Genomic DNA, 23,270 nt, shown 5'->3' with positions numbered 1-23,270 from the left:
AAAAATAACAAAACGACTGAATTCTAAGGAAAATTCAAAGAGAAGGTTCATTAACAAGTGATTATTTGCTGTTTTTTTATCATTAAAAAAAAACCTGATACATAGAATGAACCCCACTCTATTTTTTTGAACACTTGAACAGTACAGTATAGCATTGTGATTGCTAAAGTGTATATAGTGTTGTTTTCATTTCTGATTTTCATTTGAACCGAATTCGAGATTATGAAGTTTGAGTTTATCCCAAGGCTACCATATGTCAAGAGAAACTGACTTCCATACACCATTGACAGAAAATAAATTTTTCGTTTAACGAGTTTCTTTATGTTATTTTAATATGTGTATTATAATGGATACCAACATTTTTTATCTGTAATTCCCTTATTTCTGTACTTATTATTAAATTGCTTTATTTATATAATTTTATAGAAAGTTTTTAATGGTTGCGTAGTTGCACAGCCTCTCGTAGCGTTTCTGCATATTGTCTAACAGCATTTGGATGTGGTATGTTAGGCTGAGGACCACCGACAATTTCACTTGCACCCCCAGCATATAAAGCTTCATACACAGCATTACAGCAATTATTTGTCAACAGATGGTATTTTCGATTACTTTTGAAGTCGTCCCACCATTCTTTAATGTCGTCTTCGTCCAGATCGTCTACTGTGATTCTTATAATGTGATCAGCATCTCTGTTTTCCCAAATCTTATCGACCTCATAAGAGACAACCGTTTCTGCTTCAACATTGTTCTGAAAATAGGAGAAATAGTCTTATAAAAAAAGTAAAATCACAAAAATATTGAACTCCGAGGAAAATTCAAAAACGGAGAGTCCCTAATCAAATGGCAAAATCAAAAGCCCAAACACATCAAACGAAGGGACAAATAGTTCATACCCTGCTGCGTGTCTTGGTTAGTTAGACATTAATACTTCAAATAATCTAAATAAACATTGTGTCAGTACTTTGGTGGTCAAAACACTAATAAAATGGGTTCAAGTGTTTATCACGAATAATTGTACAATTGGACAGATATCAAGTAAAGTCAGCGTTATTCTTGAATGTTAAACTTCACTAAATGCAGAGAAATTGTCAACACGTATCGAAAAAGATCAAGATTGTTCTCGCGTTTGAAGGTATTTTAAGGATGTGTAGGGACCACAGGACATCATACAAAAGCCGAATTAATGACAAAGAAATTGACCACCAAGACTAAGGGCGGACATTTTCGGCTTTGCATTCGGAATGGAACCATTTTCGAGAAGATAATTATTCATACGTTATTTGTTTTTTTCCCGATGAATATGTATGGAATTGCTTATTGTCTGTCTTTATTAGCGTAGCAAATAGGTTTCTACCTCAGGAATAGATTACCTTAGCTGTATTTTAGGAATATTTGGTCCTCAATGCTCTTCAACTTCGTACTTTATTTGGCCTTTTTAACATTTTTTGATTCGAGCGCACTGATGAGTCTTTTGTAGACGAAACGCGCGCCTGGTGCAAATATAAAATTTCAATCCTGGTATTTATGATGAGTTTATTGTCAATAGAAAAATCCAGCGTTCTGATAATTTTAGTTTCAGCGAACATTATGCTTAGACCAGAGTGCTTTTAACAACGTATGATTTGTCCCTTTGTAAAAAAAAATGCATCTGTGTTTCGAATCTATTTTTGACGCGCGTCTGGCTTACACAAAAATATTGAATCCTGGTATCAACGATTAGTTTATTTAAAGTATTATAATTTTATACTTATGCAATGAACAGAGGTACAGATTGTAGGTTTTCGAGAACAAATCTTTGGAATGTTTGAATATCTATATCTAATTCACACTACTAAATATAGGGCTTTTTATAGTAACGACGAAGACCTGCTTGATAAGATAATTGTTAATAATTTAGAAAAAAGGTTTGTGGAGCATTTGAAATAACGAAAAAATACTCACCAAAGATACCAGACTGATAATAATGTTCGAAGACGCGCGTTTCGTCTACATTATTTCATTTCAAGTTAAAAAAAATTTCTGTTACAAATCACACTGTATTGTTTGTGTGTATACATGTCATGCTGCCAATCAAGGGCCCTTGATTGGAATAAGAAATATTCTTATTCTTATATATTCTCTACAAAAATCTCATCAGATACGATCGAATAAAAAAAGTTTAAGGGCAAAATGATGTCCCTTTGTTTTTTGTTGTTGTTTATTTTGTTTTTCTCTTTTTTTCCTACTTCTCATAAATACAGGTCTTTATTCATTGAACAATACTATGGAAATAATGAATATATAGTAATATAATACTATTTATATATTTAACTATCATTTACTACTAACGAGTACTAATTAAGTCTACTTAGATAATATACTAATACTTAACGAGGCCGGTATTTTCTGTATCCAGCTACATCTTTTATTTTTATTTTCGATTAACTATGATGCAATTAAAAAAAACCCAACAACAAACTAACAAAACAAAAAAGCAAACCCTAAAGTCTTTTATTTCATCTTCATCAATATTGTTAGGCCACCAACTGATATGGGTATCATCACTTAGAGTCATAGAAGTGTGACCAATTATATTTCCATCTCGTGGTACCCATACATAAATCACAATTTCCGGGGTACTTTTCGAAGACCAATTTCCCATTTTGTGCGAAAAAATTTCTAAAACGAAACATAATCAGAGTATAATTAGATAGACAATACAAATTGTAAAAAGTTCAGCATACTCCTGTAGATGGGACTATATGTATATTTTTATCTAACAATTGAGGACAATGCTTTGATATCCAAGATATATTTTTGGTGTACCAACATGCAACAATAAACATCATTTATTTTTATATTTTGTTTGCAGTAGGTGGTTCTTTTTCGTGTGCAAAAGTCCGATTTATTCATCTATATTTCTGGACATTTAACATTTCCAAATATAACGTGTAAATTTGAAATATTTCACAAACAATTAATTGTGTTGGGCCAAAAAACAGACTTAACAGCTATGCTAAATAAGGCCCTTGCTTTATTGATATATAATACCACATCATTCTTTTTCTTTTTTCTTATTATAAATCTGACTATCATGTTTGGTTCCTTTTTATATATAATGCAAAACATTTCAAAACGGTGTTAATGTTGATCCTTTTGAATTTTTTCCCCATTTATGACATAATAAATGTTGATGTGACCTTGAATTTTTCACTTGGACCAGGATATCATTGCCGATTTACAATTCTACGTAAATATTAGCTTCAGAGGAAGCTAAATCTATTTCATATATTATTCCATGTTCAATATTATACATGCGATACACATATTCATTAAACATTGAATTATTAAGTGAAAGGAATCCATCGTTATAGCATCACGTAAAGTAAATGGATAATCATGACTTCTTTGGGCACTAGGAGTATCTTTTCATTCACAACGTGAACTAGTTAGATGACTTGAGGAATTTTTCAAAATGTAAGATCTTTGTAATGTAAAAATCTTTCCGAATGCTCCAATACATGTATTGTCAAATTAAATAACACGTAGTGGTGATTTTAATCTGTCTACAAGAAAACACAATTCATAATCTATTTATAGAATAAGGTATAATAAAATTCTTCTAAAAGGTTTTAATAACATATTGTGTACTTTACAAATTCATTGAAAAATGTGGGGTGATTTAAGTTAACACCATTCGCGGAAGTACATGTATACATTTAAAGTGCCTATGACACAGCATATTCGTGCTTTATTTGGCTTTTCAACTTTCCTGATTATAGTGTCACTAAAGAAGGTATCTCTGATGAGTGTTTTATAGCAACACATAACATACAAATCTATTTGAGTGTGGATTGATCAGTACAAACAATAATACAATATCACAAATAGAATTATCTTCTCTTTGACAATCTAAATTGAACAATATATTAAGATTATAAAGAATGTTTATAATGTGATGAAAAATAAACGACTAGCTTCATCGGACTTTCATCTATTTATGTTAAAAGGTTATCAAAGGTACCAGGATTATAATTTAATACGCCAGACGCGCGTTTCGTCTACATAAGACTCATCAGTGACGCTCAGATCAAAATAGTAATAAAGCCAAACAAGTACAAAGTTGAAGAGAATTGAGGACCCAAAATTCCAAAAAGTTGTTGCCAAATACGGCTAAGGTAATCTATTCCTGGGATAAGAAAGTTTTGTAAACAGAAAATTTATAAAAATTACCATATAATTGATATTCATGTCAACACCGAAGTGCTGACTACTGGGCTGGTGATACCCTCGGGGACGAAACGCCCACCAGCAGTGGCATCGACCCAGTGGTGTAAAAAGTTATCTGTTAAATTAGATGCAGCTTTTTTTAAAGGTTGATAGCATCAGACCTAATTATGCTTATTAACATTGAGCTACAAATATATCAGTTATTCTAACTAAAAATAACAAAAAAATCGAACGCCAAGTGAAACCCAAAAAGGAAAGTCACCCATTAAAAATGGCAAAAACAAAAAAGTAAACACATCCAACAAATGGAAAATAACCGCCGTACCACTGACCTGGCACAGGCAACTCCAGTAAAAGAGCCAATACTGACAGATTGACTCAGTGGGTTCGAAATGTTTCTAAAAAGACCAATCGGTTAGTTTTTACATGTTTACTGGCTTTTAAAATTTTTTGTTTGAACTAAGATCGAACATATACATCTGTCAATAAATGAACCAGGATTGAAATTTTGCATTTGCACCAGACGCGCGTTTCGTCTACAAAAGACTCATCCGTGACACCAAGTTTTGCCAAATACAGCTAAGGTTATCTCTTTAGAAACTGAATAATAAAATGCGGCTGTGAAACAGGTGAAAAGTTTAGCTAGCTATAAAACCAGGTTTAAATCAACATTTTCTATATAAGGAAATGCCTTTACCAAGTCAGGAATGTGACAATTGTTTCCCATTAGTTTGATGTGTTTGAGCTTTTGATTTTGTTATTGGACAAAGAACCTTCTGTTTTGATTTTCCTTATAGTTCAGTATTGCTGCTATTTTACTTTATTTTAGTATTAGGTCATTCTCAAACTTATCCCCTGTGGTAAAAATCATTACTGTTCAGACAATTCGCTTACAGTCAAGATATGTTCAGTTTATGTTCTAAGTGTTTAGTAGTTGTTATTAAACTTTATCTTACCTCCTATACATTTCTAGGAATATGATTGGTTAAAAGCAACTGAATTTACTGCATTCGATAAATATGTGAAATGTTTGAAAGACTGAAATTGACTTTGTAATTCATTGTTCACACTTTTTGATGATGTTAAGATCAAACTGACAATTTCAGACTACAATTCGTTTACTAGTGAAGAAAAGTTCTTATATTCATATTTTTGGTCATTCTAAATCGGTCTTTTTTGGAAATGTATCTCGGACCTAACATGTTCAAGTTTTTATCATCCCAGTTGATTCTTTTTTTTTTAATTTGAGTATATTTTCCTATCAAGGTACAATTTTGACAAGAAACATCAAAAAGAGTTGGTATGTTATTTAAAAAAAGTGTAATTTGTATTGGCAGCTTTTTATTACAGGAAAAGAGATACAGTATGTCATATCATGACATGTAATTTATATCTGCACGTGAAAATCCTCAAAAAGAACCACCAAACAGCGCTGTATTGTTCTTCTTCTTTTGACAGCTATTTATTTGTGTAATGATTATACCTGTTAATACCACTAATCAGTTATTCGAGAATAAATATATGCTGTCCATGAATGAAGATATGAAATATATCACAAAGTAAGTTTGTTACGTAAGTACAAAATAAGCTTTTAACCTACCTCAAAACGTTTAAATGATTGTCTTCCTTGTGTGTATTTAACAAAATTATGTGGTAGAACACTTTTATATTTAGATTTAATTTCAAAGCATATGATTGGCTAATCGAACAGTACTAGTATATTGTTAAACTGGTGATTTGACGTTTATTCTTATTATAGGACATACAATTATACAGCGAAATTTTATTTCAATTCTAACTAGGTTCCTGAAAAACGCTTAGATTACTACTCCTTAAAATAAATGAGCTACACGTAAAGAAAAACTCGAGCTTACAACCATTACAGTTATAAACATAAATCATACATTCAGTCTTCGAAATTTGAGGTAACCGATGTTCAATTTTCTTAAATCTAAAAAGATACAAATCAAGGTAGAATTCAAAACCGGTATGAAACACATGAACTAAGAACAGAGAGAGACCGGATATGTCGTCTGGATGGGCCCCGCCTGCTTTGCATGTCTGAAACGCTATCTGAATCCACACCATAGGAAATATAACTCTTCGATAAATGTTCAGATCACATGACTATTTTCGTATGAGCAGGTAAATCAAAAAATCAAATGAGGACATTAAATCTGATAGTTGTTCGTTAGTTCAATGCAAAGATAAGTGCTTGTCAGTGATTAAATCTTTAACACAAGATTAGCTAACACGTCGTTAAAATTTTGTTGTTGAACAATCTTTAATCATTTCAAAAGCAAATCACCGTAATAAAATATAATCGCGTAATTAGAAAATGATTAGCCCATCGCATTATCCATAACGCATTATTTCAAGCACATGTCAACATCCTGCTTATCAGACAATAGCAGAAAACCAACAACCACAAAATTGCGTAGGATAAAAAACCAAATTTGTCTATAGAAGAGGAAAATCTTATGCATAATGAGGTTGAAAATATTTTACAAGTCTTGAGGGAGAAACATAGTAACACTTTAAAATTGTATAATATTTATATTCAGTCCAATAGGCAAAACAAGTACAGCTTTAAAGGGTAATTCATTGTGGTGTGAAGGTTGCGTACACAATTTAACCGTAGAAGGCTGGATATGAAATTGTCATTTTAACTGAGTTCGAGCGTGTAGATTCATTCATTTTCCAATACATCCTTAAATTTTTGATTAAGTGCGTTCAATGAGTCTTGGAAAAAGCTTTTTTTCTATATCCATGTTGTATTTTCAATAAAACAACATATTACGTTAATTATAATTTGAACATACATGCAAACACGCAAAAATCGAATCAGTTGAGAAATTTGTTGATACAGTAAAATGTCTCTACGTACTTATGGTATGTGCCTGTGTATTCAACAGTTAAGGGTTTTGCTTTTAAAAGAGTTATTTTTTTTATTTTAATCTTTGGACCCTAGTGGATAAACGTCTCATTTGCAATCATAACACATTTCTTTTTTTATATTCAATCAGCAGGAACTATCACTTTTGGCCGAAATGAAATTATTTTGTTAATCTAATATAAATAGAAATTTGCGGAAACTAGGTCTAAACTTAGGATTACACTTCGGTCTGTTTGATTACAAAGAATCCGGGACCGGATTTGAAAACCAACACGTTATTTTACAAGAAACCAAAACCGGATTTTATCGAATTCAAGAAACGGTGAAACCTGCCCTGGAACAAGATTTATCGGATTCAAGATGGGTGGGGCTTATCTATAGACAAGTGTTTTGGGATAAACTCATCAATGAAGTGTCCAGTTGTAGTCATTGACCCGGTTAAAATATGTAAACACTATATGTGTATTTGCAAAGTAAATAGTAAGACACAGTCGTTGTTTTGTTTGTAAAACGGAGTTTAAAAATATGTAACAATTGTTACAATTTGGGCATTATGGATATGAAAGTTAAACTATGACGACGGCAGTTGCTAAAAATACATATGTCGCTATTCTAGAACGTTTTGATATACTTTTTTTCTTTCTTTTATTCCGAATGCATTTTTGGGGGGAGGGGCAGGGAATTATCTGTATAGTATAGCCTCGCTAACCAGGGTAGCTACTGCATTTCAATTTGTAGAGAAATTAAGTGGAGTGGCTGTCGGTTGCTGAATCTGCGACCCGATAAACTTCGACAATTTTTACACCCCAGTTCTATTGTTATACTTCATAGTTTCTATTTCTGAAACAAGTGTAAATTGAATAGATCTATTGTTACGAATAACAATGGATTTTTACCACAGGGTGTGACGAGCGGGGTTTCTAGAAACACCTACTTCTACATTCCGAAAACACAGTCCATTGTTATTCATAACAATAGAAATTGGTTTTCTTTTAAATAGCATGAACATAAGAAATTACTAATAGTGTTCACTACAAGTTGTTTCAAGACATATCAAAAAAACATATTTCAGGAAATTCCAATAGCGAAAAAAAAATATTAAGCATTTATTTTGAATAAAAAAAAAATCATTTAAATACTCCTTTGCTTGAAGCTAATATTTTTGATCCCATACAACAATGTCTTAAAGAACATACATGTAAAGAACTTTTTATCTGAATCACGGGTAGTAACCTCGTCATATCGAGAAGCGTTTAGTACAGTGATTTTGTCATAGTTTGGTTAAGATGAACATGGTTGTGTTAAGTGTTTTTGATGACAAACAGTGTCAAAATATAAACATTCAAATAGTTTGTTAAAGGAACTAATGACAACAAATTCAAGCTGGTAAGCATCTTTGTTTATAGCTAATATGCTAGTACATCAAAATTTGTATCATATAGTTATTAATTTGACACAGAATAATGCTTGCGTATGTCAAAATTTAAAAGTTGTGATTCGTTTCTAATGCATAAAGAAAAGTGGTTTGCTTACTGTCTGCTACATCACATATTTTGTTATGATATAAAACTGCCGTCAATTTCCCCGAAAAACAGCCCCTAGTGCACACAATTTGAGATTACAGAATATTCGGTGTCATGGTTTGGTTCATTCGTGTCATGGTTTATTTCATGTTGAACATGGTTCAGTTATGTGATTCTATTCGTGAATGAAGGAAGAGTAACGATCAAAATAAACAGACATTATATATATTGAAATACTCTTTTAAATCGTTGTATTTGGAATACCAAAGGACATATATACGCACATTCAATGTAGTATTATATATATTAAGTACATGCGGTCTGATTGCCAATGAGATAACAATCCACCCGAGACCAAATTGACGTAGATGTAAGCAACTGTATGTCGTCATACGGCCTTCAACAATGAACAAAATCCATACCTTTTAGCAAGCTATAAAAGGCTCTGACAAAATTATATGTAAAAGAAATTTAAATGAGAAAACCAATGTATTATACAATATTACAAAAACATATTCATTTTTATTCGTTCGTAATAATAATTGATAAAAGTGAACATTAAATCGGCTTCATTCTAATTCTGAATTGTGATTTTTCATATATTTAAATTCTGAACTTGTGTGTATTTTTTTTTTATTTTAATTTTGCTAAAAGTTTATACAACAAATAAGTTTTAACTGTTGTCCATGTCACGCGTTAATTATTTGTTTCGTGGATGGTTGAAGACTTATTGTGTCCTCTTGATATCGTTTGGTTAGTTTTGTAGTTGGGATACTATAGCATGGGCGTATAACCCCACGTCTCCTTTTATTCATCATAGACTGGTTCAAAATAAAACAACAGATATATAGTTTGGTAGAAGAAAAAAAAAGTAGAACAAAAATTACTTTTTGACTAGCTGATACGTTTTGCAACTTTAAGTAGACGTTTTTACAAATTTTACAAGTGATGCCGCTCACGATAGCATCGACAGAGTCAATCATGGACATACAGAGAAAATAATCTATGTGAAACAGAAGCAGCGCTTTCTGTTTTTATACGACCGCAAAAAAATTTTGCGGTCGTATATTGGTATGACGTTGGCGTCGTCGTCGTCGTCGTCCGAAGACACATTGGTTTTCGCACAATAACTTTAGTTTAAGTGAATGGATCTCTATGAAATTTTACCATAAGGTTTAATACCACAAAAGAAAGGTTGGGATTGATTTTGGGGGTTATGGTACCAATAGTTAAGGAATTAGGGGCCAAAAAGGGGCCATAAAATAAGCATTTTTGTAACTTCCAGACAATAACTTGTGTGTTAGTGTATGGATCTCTCTGACATTGTATCACAAGGTTCCATATCGCAAAGGGAAAGCTGGGATTGATTTTTGGGGTAATTGCCTCAAAATTTTAGGAATCAGGGGCCAAAAAAGGGGCAAAAACAAGCATTTTTCTAGTTTCATGAAAATAACTTGTAAGTGTATGGATCTTTATGAAATTGTACTACAAGGTTCCATATCACAAAGGGAAAGCTGGGTTTGAGTTTGGGGGTAATTTCCCTAAACGTTTAGGAATCTGGGGCCAAAAAGGGGCCAAAAAACAAGCATTTTTCTAGTTTCCAGACAATAACTTGTGTTCAAGTGTATGGATCTCTCTGAAATTGTACTGCAAGGTACCATACCACAAAGGGAAGGCTGGGATTGAGTTTGGGGGTGATGAATCATAAGGGGTTCAAAAAAATTGGGGGGGGGGTTCTATTTTAAGACTTTTATGATGTATTTAAATTGGTAATTATGGTTGCAAACTCCATTGGAAATTTGAATTGAGATTATGACCATATCTTGAGGGAAAGATTGTTTTTTGGAAAAGGGGGGAGGAGGGGGAAATGAAAAACAAATTAGGGGGGGGAGGGGGGTAAAAAAGAAATTGTGGGAGCAATTTTTTTTTTCATTTCAGATTTCAGATATTAAAAAGAAAACTTCTTCAAATATTATTTCTTTTTGCAAAAAAAAGGGGGGGGGTAAACAAATTTTTTTTAGGGGGGGGGGGGGGTCAATACGCAACAGCATAGTGTAATTCACAAAAGCAAAAAAAAGGGGGGGAAATTTTTTTTTGTGGAAAGGGGGGGGGGTCAATTTAGCAACAGCATAGTGTATTGCACAAAAGCAAAAAATTGAATATAAATTCAAATCATATAACCAATTCTAAGTTCTTTGATTACAGTTATTCGGTGTCAGAAACCTATAATGTGTCAAATATTTATTTACAATCCAAATTCAGACCTGTATCAAGCATGAATATTGTGTCCATTTTTGCCCCAACTGTTCAGGGTTGGACCTCTGCGGTCGTATCCAGCTGCGCTCAGCGAAGCATTTTATTGTAATTATTATCTCAAAAGATAGTTTAAAAGAGCAGTGACTATTTAAATTATAAAAGCAAAATAATAAAAATACGGGACTTCGAGGAAAATTCTAAACGGAAAGTCCGTAATCAAATGGCAAAATCAAAAACTGAAACACATCAAACGATTGGATAACAACTGTCATATTCCTGACTTGGTACAGGAATTTTTTCTGTAGAAAATGGTGGATTAAACCTGGTTTTATAGTCAGCTTAACCTCTCACATGTATGACAGTTGCATAAAATTTCATTATACTGACGACGATGTGTGAACAAAACAAACAGACATAATAGGTAAAAATGTCAAAACATAAGGGTACAGCAGGCAACATTGTGTTATAATCATAGTCACTATAAAAACTAAACAAATATTTCAACAAAGAAAAACAAAAAGGCATATAGACAAAGCACATAAGCAAAAACGAAAGACAAGAATACAAAAATTTACCATAGCACAATAACACAATGACGGGATGTATAAGTACCGAGCCACGTCAAATGGATTGGGCAAAAAATAGACTAAACAGTTAAAGTAATAATTTACAAAGACAAATAAAAGAGTACTATAACACGTCATTAAGGTGACAAACAATGTCAGTACTTAGAATCGTTTATTATTTGTGAAGTTGAAAAGGAATATTTACCCACAAGGTCTTCCGATGAACTTTTTTGGAAAAAGGACGAGACGTTCTTTGACATACCCCTGGTTCATCAACTTTCTGCTCAGACACTGGTGACGGTTTACAAAGTCTGAGTAGCATCTGCAAGCTCTTGAATATCGAATGAGTTGGGAAATGTATATCTCATATGCAGGAGAAGTTGGTATATTGCTACTAAGGTTGGAGAAACTGATAATTTTAAAATTAAAATCGTCTCGTTTGTCATAGATTCTGATACTAAGATGACCGCTCGTGTCAAATTCGAGGTATAAGTCTAAAAATGAGGCAGAGGAAGCCGTGTCTGTTGTACCTTTAATTTTTAGTTCTGGGGGATATATTAATGGAATTCAATCAGAAAAGTCTGGATTGTTAATGGAACGAACAATATATATGAATGTGAAATTAAACGATCTGGCTTTTTTATCTTCTTATTTTTTACAAATGTCTGAAGGAACTCCGACTAATATGAAGATAAGAAGAGGTCGCTGCCGCACATTTCGCTCCCATAGAAATACCGACAATTTGGTGACAAAGTCTACATCCAAATTCAACAAATATTTTGTCAATAAGAAACTCCAGCATACTGGTCACTTGTTCCTCTGTGTAGTATGTTTTATTTTTTTGTTCACTATTTACAAAATATGCCGTATGGTATCCAAAAGTAATAAATGTATAGCGTGCGCTACCATTTTTATTTTGAAAAGCATTGTAGATTTAATTTTTTTCTTTTAGACGATTTTTCAATTACACATAGGGAATGGTGGTACACAGGGTTGAAAAATTAAACGTTTTGATAGAACTAATTTCAGATTTACATTTATTCAGAAGTTCTTTAAGAGTTTTTTTAAAAGCCATACATGGTTAATACCACTACGCCAGTAAACAGTTTCACGGTATTTCTGAAAACCCTCTTTCATTGCGGAAAGAATCTTTGTCAATCTAATGGACAATTCTTTCTTCGAACATGCAGATGAGCTGGAAATGTACGACTGCTTGTATGGAATTTTGTGAAGCTTAGGTATCCAATACAAACAAGGTAAGCCCTCCGATTTGCTGCTCAAAGTAATGTTCATTGAAGCTAGTAAGGTCTTATGAATCACCAAAATCTCATACTTGTCAAATGATGTTTTTGTATGTGGGATTACATGAGTGCTCATTTATTCCTAATTCTTTTACAAGACATTCGTAGTAATACGATTTGCATACAAAGACAAGTCACAAACAATTAAATTGTTTAATGTACACTTTGCCAATTACAGCATCTAATTTTGGTTTAAAAGGCTTTTTTTCTTCTTAGTTAGTTGGTAAATTCTGTGACTTCGTTTAATTACAAGCGTTTTTAAACAATATATCAATATTGAGCTGAAACACATATATATTAATTTGGATCTAAACCATGACAAACTTGATCAAAACCATGACAAATGTCTAGACACTTAACCGAACCATGTCATAACTTAACTAAACCATAGCAATTTCGATAGTTTGATTATTCTGCGTTAGTTTCTTGAAAACAACAATTCCAATGTAGATCGTTTGACTAACAATGCAAATTAAAACATCTTATTTGCTTTTTATTTGCTCGTTTGAATAGAACTGAGGCAATCGTTCGGGGAAGTAACTTAACACAACCATGTTCATCTTAACCAAACTATGACAAAATCACTGTACTAAACGCTTCTCGATATGACGAGGTTACTACCCGTGTGAATTATACATTACAAACATATAGTTTTCATTTGGACTAAGTCGTAATCATAAAATAATAAAGTAAATATCAATGTTTGAATTGTTGAAGACTAATGATGGAACCCAGGGGCGGATCCAGCAGTTTTTAAAAGGAGTTGCCAACCCAGGATAGAAAGGGGGGTCCAGTCATATGTCTCTATTCTAAAGCATTGATCGTAAAAAAGGGGGGATTCCAACTCACGGACCTCCCCTCCTCCCGGATGGCCCCCAAAAAGTGGGGGTTCCGGTCGTCGGTTTTCTAATCCAGACAAACTTACTCTCAGTACTAGTATGTCCGAATAGGAATGTTTGTTTAATGTTGAGAAGAAGGGGGTGGGTCTTTTTTTTTTTTTATAAAACCGTAACATATATAATACATTTATAATTACTTTAATTAAACTAATACATGTAAGTACTTTGCCTTTATCTTTAGTCTCCTCTACCAAATCCAACGCCTGACTCAGAATGTCTTCCGTCTTATACCCGTCCATATTGACAACAACATACAAGAGCATGATGTATTTTTTGTTTTGTGATAAGAATGCCCGATACGGTCAACCTTGACCTGCTGATCCATATTAGCACACGGATTTAACGGAAATATGCAAAACGGCAACTTTGGCATTTGTAAAATCTACTCACTTGTCAAAGTTAGAACGAAGATCGTCAAAGTAAGGTTACTAGAGGGGTTTCATCTAAAAAACATGTTTTTCAAATCAATCAGGGTTTGATATTCTCAATAAAAAAACTATCCGTTCTTTTTCATTTAATATTCAATATAAACAAATATAGGGTTTAGCATCGGGTGTAAGTTACATGTAGTTATACACCTCGGGATACGGCGTGTCTGGATAAGAAACCCCTCCGACCTCCGGCCGTCGGTGTTTCTTATCCAGACACACCTATCCTTCGGTGTATAACTACTTACACCATTCAAATTTTCCTGAGAGGAAAGTATCTTCTTACACTCTGCCATGATTCGTAATACAGAATGATTTACCTGAACCAGCAGATGTACTTAAATAGAAAATCTAATAAGCGGTAAAACATATATACGTAAATCGAAAACTTTTTTGAAAACTGTATATTATAATCATATTATAGGAAGGAAGAATAGGGTGTCAATATTTTATTTTTGTTATATTTAATTTTCATAAATCACTTTCAATATTGATCTAGAAAAAAGAAAGGTTTCAGAAAAAATAATACAATAGCGGAACACTTAAACGTGTTAAAGTGTTCTTTTATTTGTCTCTATTAATATTACTTTTACTGTTTGGTCTGTTTTAGTAATATACATTTGACGTGGCTCTGTACTTATGCATCCCGTCATTGCGTTGTTTGTATTATTTTTCATTTTTACTTGTGTGCTTTGTCCGTGTGACTTTTTATGTTTCTTTGATACATATGACGTGTCACTCTCTGTACTTTAAACATCCCGTCATTGTGTTATTGTTCTATTATAATTTTTGCATACTTTGAACGACAAAATTTCCTTTATGGGTTGATTTGGCATACATAAATAAGATACAAAAATAAGTAAGCAATGAACGAGGTTGTTAAATGCGATATATGCTTTTCTGTGCTTCTTTGTTAAATATTTGTTTGTTTTTGTTGTGATTAAGATTGTGACCCCGGGGGGTTACTTCCTATATTTTTTAGTGGTACGAGTGTGCCGCAAAACAGGGTCACTTTTTCATGCCCTGCTGGTTAGAACAGGGTCCCTTTTTCATGTCCTGCTGGTTAGAACAGGGTCGCTTTTTCATGCCCTGCTGGTGAGAACAGGGTCTTTTTTTAAACAAAGTATTTGTCTAGAACAGGATTGCTTATTTAACTGTTTAAGATACCGTCTAGAACCCGGGTCTAGAACAGCATCTATTTTATACGGTCTAGAACAGGATCATTCCCGGTGCATATTTCTGAGCGTGTCTAGAACAGGGTATACATTTTCTGAGCGTGTCTAGAACAGGGTATGTTTTCAATATTTCTGTTTAGAACAGGGTATGGTTTTCAATGTTTTCTGGTTAGAACAGGGTATGATTTGGCAAGTGCTGTCGGCACAGTTATATCCGAAAGGATAGTCAGTAACCCCCCCGGGATTGTGACACGGTGTTGACTGCTGTACCCCTGTTTTGACATTTTTACCCATTGTGTTTGTTTGTTTTATTCACGCATCGTTGTCAATATAATGGAATTTGATTCGACTGTCATACAAGTGAGAGGTTTAGTGCCTTAAAACCAGGTTCAATCCACCATTTTCTACATAAGAAAATGCCTGTACCAAGTCAGGAATATGACAGTTGTTGTCCATTCGTTTGATGTGTTTGTGCTTTTGATTTTACCATTTGATTAGGGACTTTCCGTTTTGAATTTTCAGCTGGTGTTCAGTATTTTTGTGATTTAACTTTTTAGCTGTAGCACATATAAATGCTTTCAATTTTAAACTATTGTATTCGTTCCATATCATCATGATAAAACACTCATTTGGTGACACTAATAGGTGATTATAAATCAGTAATATTAATTATATCAAAATCATCCTTATCTCACACATGAAGGCCATAACTGTATTATTATACTGAATTGGAATACTGAACTGGAAGTAAATATATAATTGTTAAATCAGAATATGGTTCTTTTCCTGATGTGCACAATCTTTTTGTAAAATTCTAAATAGGTCTAACTCTACAATACAAGACACTTGTGTAGCCCCCCCCCCCATTTCTACCCGACGACAAGTTGTAATTTGAAAAGACAAGCAATTTGCAGCCAAAGCAGTTATTTTGTCTACGCTCTCGTTCGCATTTGTTTTTAATTTGCCTACACGCAGTTTCCCATGGAAAATAAGGGGTTATTTTTAAGGCATTCATTTCCCTTACAGTTATTCTGCCTACGCGCAGTTTCTCGCGGGAATGAGAGGTTATTTGTGCTGGTTATTTTATAAGTGTTTACTATAGAACAGTATACAATATAATATTTGTGTAGGTACGGTTTAGATACATTATTGTTTTATTAGATTTTTTTTCAATACAGAATGGCTTTGGTTTTGTTGATTTTTTTAATACAATCCTTTCTTGTTCCTATAGTATGGAGGACATATTCATTTTCATCGTGTTTTTTTTAGTTATTGCCAAGCTCAATTTTTCTTTTCAAAATTTTTCCCTCTTTGTTCTTCCAGCAGCAATAAAATTTATCATTGGTACTATAGAATTTAAATCATCATCGAAAAGAAAATCAAGCACAGAATAACATGAAATATCCAATGCAGGGGCAGCAACCCAACAACGGTTGTCTGATGCGTCTAAATTTCAAGGCAGATAGATCTTGACCTGATGACCATATTTACCCCATTTCAGATATGCTCTAAATGCCTTTATTTCAGAGATATAAGCCAAAATACTGCATTTTATATCATGTTCTATTTTTAGCCATGGCCGCCATCTTGATTAATGGGCGGGTTTATCAGATACATGTGTTAAACTAAATACCCTAAGCATAATTTAGGCCAAGTTTGGTTTAATTTGACCCAGTAGTTTCAGAGGAGATGATTTTTGTAAAAGATAACAAAAATTTACGAAAAATTGTGAAAATTTTACTTTAAAGGGCAATAACTCTTTATGGGGTCACTTATCAATTTAGGTTATGTTGACGAAAATTGTGAAAAATTTACTTTAAAGGGCAATAACTCTTTATAGGGTCAGTTGACAATTTTGATAATGTTTGACTTATTTGTAGATATTACTTTGCTGAACAAATTTGCTGTTTACAGTTTATCTCTATCTCTTATAATATTCAAGATAATATATATAACCCAAAACTGCAAAATATCCTTAAAATTACCAATTCAGGGGAAGCATCCCAACGACGGGTTGTCTGATGTGTCTGAAAATTTCATGGCCGATAGATCTTGATCTGATGAACATTTTTACCCAAGTCAGATTTGCTCTAAATGCCTTAGTTTCAGAGATATAAGCCAAAAACTACATTTTACCCCCATGTTCTATTTTTAACCATGATGGCCATCTTGATTGATGGACGGGGTCATCGGATACATCTTTTAAACTAGAGACCCTAAGGATGATTTAGGCCAAGTTTGGTTTAATTTGGCCCAGTAGTTTCAGAGGAGAAGATTTTTGTAAAAGTTAACGGACGACGACGGACGACGGACGACGGATGCCAAGTGATGAGAAAAGCTCACTTGGCCCTTTTGGGCCAGGTGAACACAAAAAGTAAAAGATAATAGAAATATACTGAAGGGCAAGTACAATGCCGTGAAGAATAAATAGTCCGCTGTATCCACTCATTCTCTAAAAAAATTAAAAGCATCAAATATTGTCAATGTGCTTCTTAGTTGATCGTCCTTTTTAACTCTAAGTCTTGCTGCCAAAAAAAAATATAATTGTCCCAACCTAGACAAATACAATTGCGATTTGTTTTCACGTCTTAAGTAGAAATTATTAGATGATGGTTTTACCATTCTATCATACTCTGTAAATTTGGTCATGTTCAATCCTGATAATATCATGTAAAGTAATTAATGTGTGCACATTACTACATATATTTCTTTAAAACCACGTTGTTCAACTATCAAAAAACATCATAGGCGTTAGCCATGACTTATATTTACACTTTGATACATCCACAGATTTAAATGCTACCTGTAATCCTAACTGTAGGTGCATGACAGTTTCCGCCAATGTCTTATAGTAGCACAGATTAAAATTGACATCGGTCACTATAAACTCTAGACTGTGTAAGAAATAGTTGAGATGGATAAACTCTTTAGTTTGTATGTCGTCATGTCCTTTAGCTACACACGATGATGCATAACTAGTAAGGACCAATCTGCGGAGATATATATACAGTAATACTAAACAATTGAATGCATACTTTATGTGGAGCAGGATCTGCCTACACTTCTGGAGCATTTGAGATCAATCCCGGTTTTTTGGTGAGGTTCGCGTCGCTCAGCCCTTTGTTTTCTATATTGTGTTTTGTATACTGTGTTTGTCTTTTGGTCATTTTCTTTTTTGCAATGACGTTGTCAGTTTGTTTTCGACTAATGAGTTTGAATGACCTTTGGTATCTATTGCCTCTCTTTTATATAATTATCTCTTATAACAAATTCAACATAGATGATGTACGTCTTATAAATGTATTGTGTGTAAATTTGTCTACAAAGTGGACGACCACAACAGATATAGTTACACTTTAATATATGGGATACAATAGTATACAGAGTAGACAAATCATAACGTTATATAGTCACAAGAGATCCGCAATAAAACGTAGTTTATAAAAAATTAATAAAATCTTTTTAACACAGAAGAAATAGTTTATACAACTATTTTCATAATATTTGTCACAGTATTTGTAAACAAAGACTACTACTTTAATGATTGTAATAGCTCTAGTCAGTAGAACAGAATTTTTATTTAGTTAAACTTTCACTGAATACAGACTTAACAAAATATTATAATAAAATTAAGAATAGAGATGGGGAATGTGTCAAAGAGACAACAACCCGACCAAAGAGCTGAAAACAGCAGAAGGCCACCAATGGGTCTTCAATACAGCGAGAAAATCCCGCACCCGGAGGCATGCTTCAGCTGGCCCCTAAACAAAAATATGTACTAGCTCAGTAATAATGGACGTCATACTAAACTCCGAAATATATAAAAGAAACTAAAATTAAAAATCATACAAGACTAACAAAGGCCAGAGGCTCCTGACTTGGGACAGGCGCAAAAATACGGCGGGGTTAAACATGTTTTTTGAGATCTCAACCCTCCCCCTATACCTCTAGCCAATGTAGAAAAAACAAACACACAGCAATACGCACAGTAAAACTCAGTTCAAAAGAAGCCCGAGTCCGATGTCAGAATAGGAAACAAAAGAAACTAAACAAAATGACAATGATACATAAATTAACAAAGGACTACTAGCAGTTTCTGACATGCCAGCTCCAGACCTCAATTAAACTGATTGAAAGACTATGTCTTCATCATATGACTATCAAGCACAATCCCTCTCGTTAGGGGTTTAGTACCATACCATCATAAAATATATGAGAAGAACATAACTCGTATCATGTCAACAACTGGTTTTAGAATAAATGTGTTTATTCCCGATGCAAAGACCCTATAAGTGAATCAATATTAAAGCCAAAATATGCCATATTTAATGACCTGACAACAGCATCGTAACTATATCCCTTCTTAATAAGTCTGTTTAAAGGTTTTCTTAACTTTAGAGGTGAATGCCGACTTTTTTTGTGCTTTGTAGAGAATATTACCATAAAAAATTGGATGTGAAATACCTGAACGTACAAGATGTCTGCATGTTGATTTATATTTACGATGATGTCCTTGTACCGATGATAACATTTAGTAAATGTTTTGACTAGTTTATGATATCGAAAACCCTGGTGTTATAATTTTTCAGTAATACATGGATTTCTTTCGCTAAAATCTAATACGTTGTTACATACACGAGCGAATCGTACAAGTTTAGATATATAAACACCATAAGATGGTGACAAGGAAACGTCACCATCTAAAAATGGATAATTAACAATAGGAAATAAAAATCATCTCTTTTATCATAAATTTTGGTATAAAGCTTCCAGTTAAAGATATAGATATCAAGATCCAGGAAAGGGCAGTGTTCATTGCTAGTATAAGCTTTATTTAAAGTTAGTTCATCAGGATAAATCAGCAGGGACTTATTTCTCATACAAAACTAACTTCAAGTTTTACTTTCAGTGTCAGTTAAGTCTTTGTCGGAACGTGTTCCTCGGTAGATACGTACTCGAAGTTTTCTTTCAGTTCAGTCATTGTCGGAACGGCTTCTTATGTAAGAAAATTCAAGAACATTTTCCGTCAGTTCAGTCTTTATTGGAACATGTTCCTCGGTATGAACGTACTTAAAGTTTTACCGTCAGTTAATGTCATAGTCGGAACGTGTTCCTCGGTACGAACGCATTAGAAGTTTTACTTTTAGTTCATGTCATTATCGGAACGTGTTCCTCGGTAGGAACGTACCACAAGTTTTACTTTTAGTTCAGTCATAGTCGAAAAGTGTTCCTTGGTAGGAGCGTACTTAATGTGTTACTTTCAATTCAGTAATTATCGGAATGTGTTCCCTGCTTGGGACGTAATGGAAGCTTTACTTTCAGTTCAGTCATTGTCGAAACGTGTTCCTAGATAGAAAGGTACTAGAAGATTTTCTTTCAGTTCAGTCATTTTCAGAACGTGTTCCTCGATAGGAACTTACTAGAAGTTTTACTTTCAATTCAGGCATTGTCGGAACGTTTTCTCTACAATCATATATTTTTCTTTGGTAGAAATAGTAGGTATGGACGTAGAATGATTTTTTATTTCAGTTTTGAAAAACTCGAAAATGGATAATACCCTCGGTTAACCTCGGTGGCGACTTATTGAAAACTGAATACAAAACGCATGGTAGCATCAGAAACTACTGAAAATCTACTGCAGCGTGATACACCGACTCGAAGACAGACGATACATGTGTGTACACACGGTCCGATCCAGTGATACACTGACTCCAAGACGGACAATATATTCGTGTCATACGGTCCTACCCAGTGATACACTGACTCCAAAACAGATGGTGCCTTCTATAACTAACAATCTTTACAGCGATAACATCTAAGTGATGCACTAACTATAAGACGGGTTGTATACTCTATTACTCACATTCTACTACACCAAGAACGTCTTAGTAGTACACTGACTATACTACAGAACGTATACTCGGCAATCTACTGCAGCTGTTCCAACCAAGAAGTACACTGACAACAAGACGGATGATATAATCGGTAAATTAAAAATATAAGCAGCAGTATTGAACAACTTGTACCCTGACTATAAGACGTTTGACGCTATCGGAAACCTTAATCGGAAGACAATATACTACAGCACTAATGACCCAATTGTTCACTGACTTCAAGACAGTTACAAAATGTAATTACCTCAGAAACTGCAAAGCATCTAAAGCGCTGGGTGAAATCCCAATGGTACACTAACTACAAGACATATACTATCTTCAGAAATTGAACTACAGAGTGTAATGGACCGCGTTGTACAACGACTACGTCTACAAGACGGATGGAATTATTCCTCGTAACTGACAATTTAAAATTTACGTACCAACCAAGGTTTACACTTAATCAAATACAGACAATAGCGGTATCGAACAAATGGTACACTTTGTACAAACTAATCTGACAAGACGAAACTGGCGGTACTAACTAAAAAGTAAAATCACAAAAATACTGAACTCCGAGGAAAATTCAATCGGAAAGTCCCTAATCACATGGCAAAATCAAATGACAAAACACATCAAACGAATGGACAACAACTGTCATATTCCTGACTTGGTACAGGCATTTTCAAATGTAGAAAATGGTGGATTGAACCTGGTTTTATAGCGCTAAACCTCTCACTTGTACGACAGTCTTATCAAATTTCGTTATATTTACAACGATGCGTGAACAAAACAGACATTATAAATAAAATAGTCAAAATATGGGTACAGCAGTCATCACTGTGTTACAATATCAAAACAAACAATTATTTACAAAAAAAGCACAAAAGCATCTATCAAATTAAGACCCACATTCATTGCTTCGCGTGTCTGACGTCAGAAAATGTAAACGTCACATAAGAAAAAAGTTTGTCATTCAATGTCTATTCAAAACAATTTTATAATTTCACATGGGGAATGTTGGTATACAGGGTTAAAAAATCAAAAGTTATGTTAGAATTAATTTCAGAAATAGACCGAGATTTATAATTGTCCAGAAGTTCTTCAGAACCCTTAAGAATCCACATATGGTAAATACCACTACGCGAGTAAAATAAATTTGTCCACTAAGTGGTACATTGATTTCAAGACGGTTGGAATCCTCAAAAATCGACAAACCACTGCAGCTATGCTTATCCATTGTTACACTCATTGCAAGACGGATGGTACAGTTGGAATGCAGTGGTAAAGTTAAGTAGCTACGGCTGTTGAATACTGGCGCTCAAGAAAATAAATCAGAAGCAATATTCAATAAGTGTCATGAAGTCTCCAATTCAAATGAAGCCAATAGAAATGCATGACAGTAAAAGGTCGAGTGGAAATTACCGTCAAAACTTAATTATTACAAGACACGTTATATTTACAAATAAGATGCTGATAACGAATGTCATTTGTTTAAAATATTAAAACTTTGAGGTATCTGATACCTGTAAAGGTACTTATTGTGTTAAAGCAATTATACCATTATTTAATATGATATGTTACGCAATTTTAATTAGATACCATATGCAGTCGATTCCACGGGTGACATTCAGAGTCTTTTGTAACAACGTTAACGTTGCACAAGCGCAATCGACTTTTCCGGGATATCTAAAATGTTTTATTTAAACATGTTTTAAAATGGTATTGCATTACAATCAGGATGGCCGTAATGTGTTTGTAGAGTTGCCACCGTCAATTTTGATTTGTCGGTCCGCTCTTCGTCCCAAGTAAAACAACATTTGCTACTGTTTACTACCCATTTGACGATGCAAAGTACGGTACGGATATTTCTTTATTCTAGTAAATTGTACAACTAGTGAAATGAATTGTTATAGGATGAGGCTTGAGGAACACCGTCATCTGAAAAAGAGATGGCATCTGCTTTGATGTCGTCGGGTTGCTGCCACATTTACATATACCTCACATCTTGTTTTTTATTCCTGTATAATGATCTCTAGTTCTCATTCTTTTTTGTGTGTCGGGTTGCTGTCACATTACTTGTATACGTGTATGATGATATCTGAATGTCATTTGTTTTTGTGTCGTCGGGTTCCTTTCACATT

At 33.7% G+C, this 23,270-nt stretch overlaps 1 long non-coding RNA gene across 1 annotated transcript; it reads right to left on the bottom strand.

Annotated features, from left to right (window-relative positions):
* Positions 1 to 641: 641 nt before the first annotated feature.
* On the bottom strand, positions 642 to 5,853 carry LOC127699219 (uncharacterized). The gene is made up of 2 exons (XR_007981134.1): positions 5,810 to 5,853; positions 642 to 748 (listed from the first exon to the last, which is right to left on the bottom strand). It is a non-coding gene; the product is annotated as an uncharacterized LOC127699219 (long non-coding RNA).
* Between the last annotated feature and the right edge of the window lie 17,417 nt (positions 5,854 to 23,270).

The sequence above is a fragment of the Mytilus californianus genome, unplaced genomic scaffold, assembly GCF_021869535.1.
Source record: "Mytilus californianus isolate M0D057914Y unplaced genomic scaffold, xbMytCali1.0.p SCAF_4, whole genome shotgun sequence".
Taxonomy (NCBI): domain Eukaryota; kingdom Metazoa; phylum Mollusca; class Bivalvia; order Mytilida; family Mytilidae; genus Mytilus; species Mytilus californianus.
Note: the sequence above shows the minus strand (reverse complement) of the source record. Positions and strands in the feature narration are given on the sequence as shown.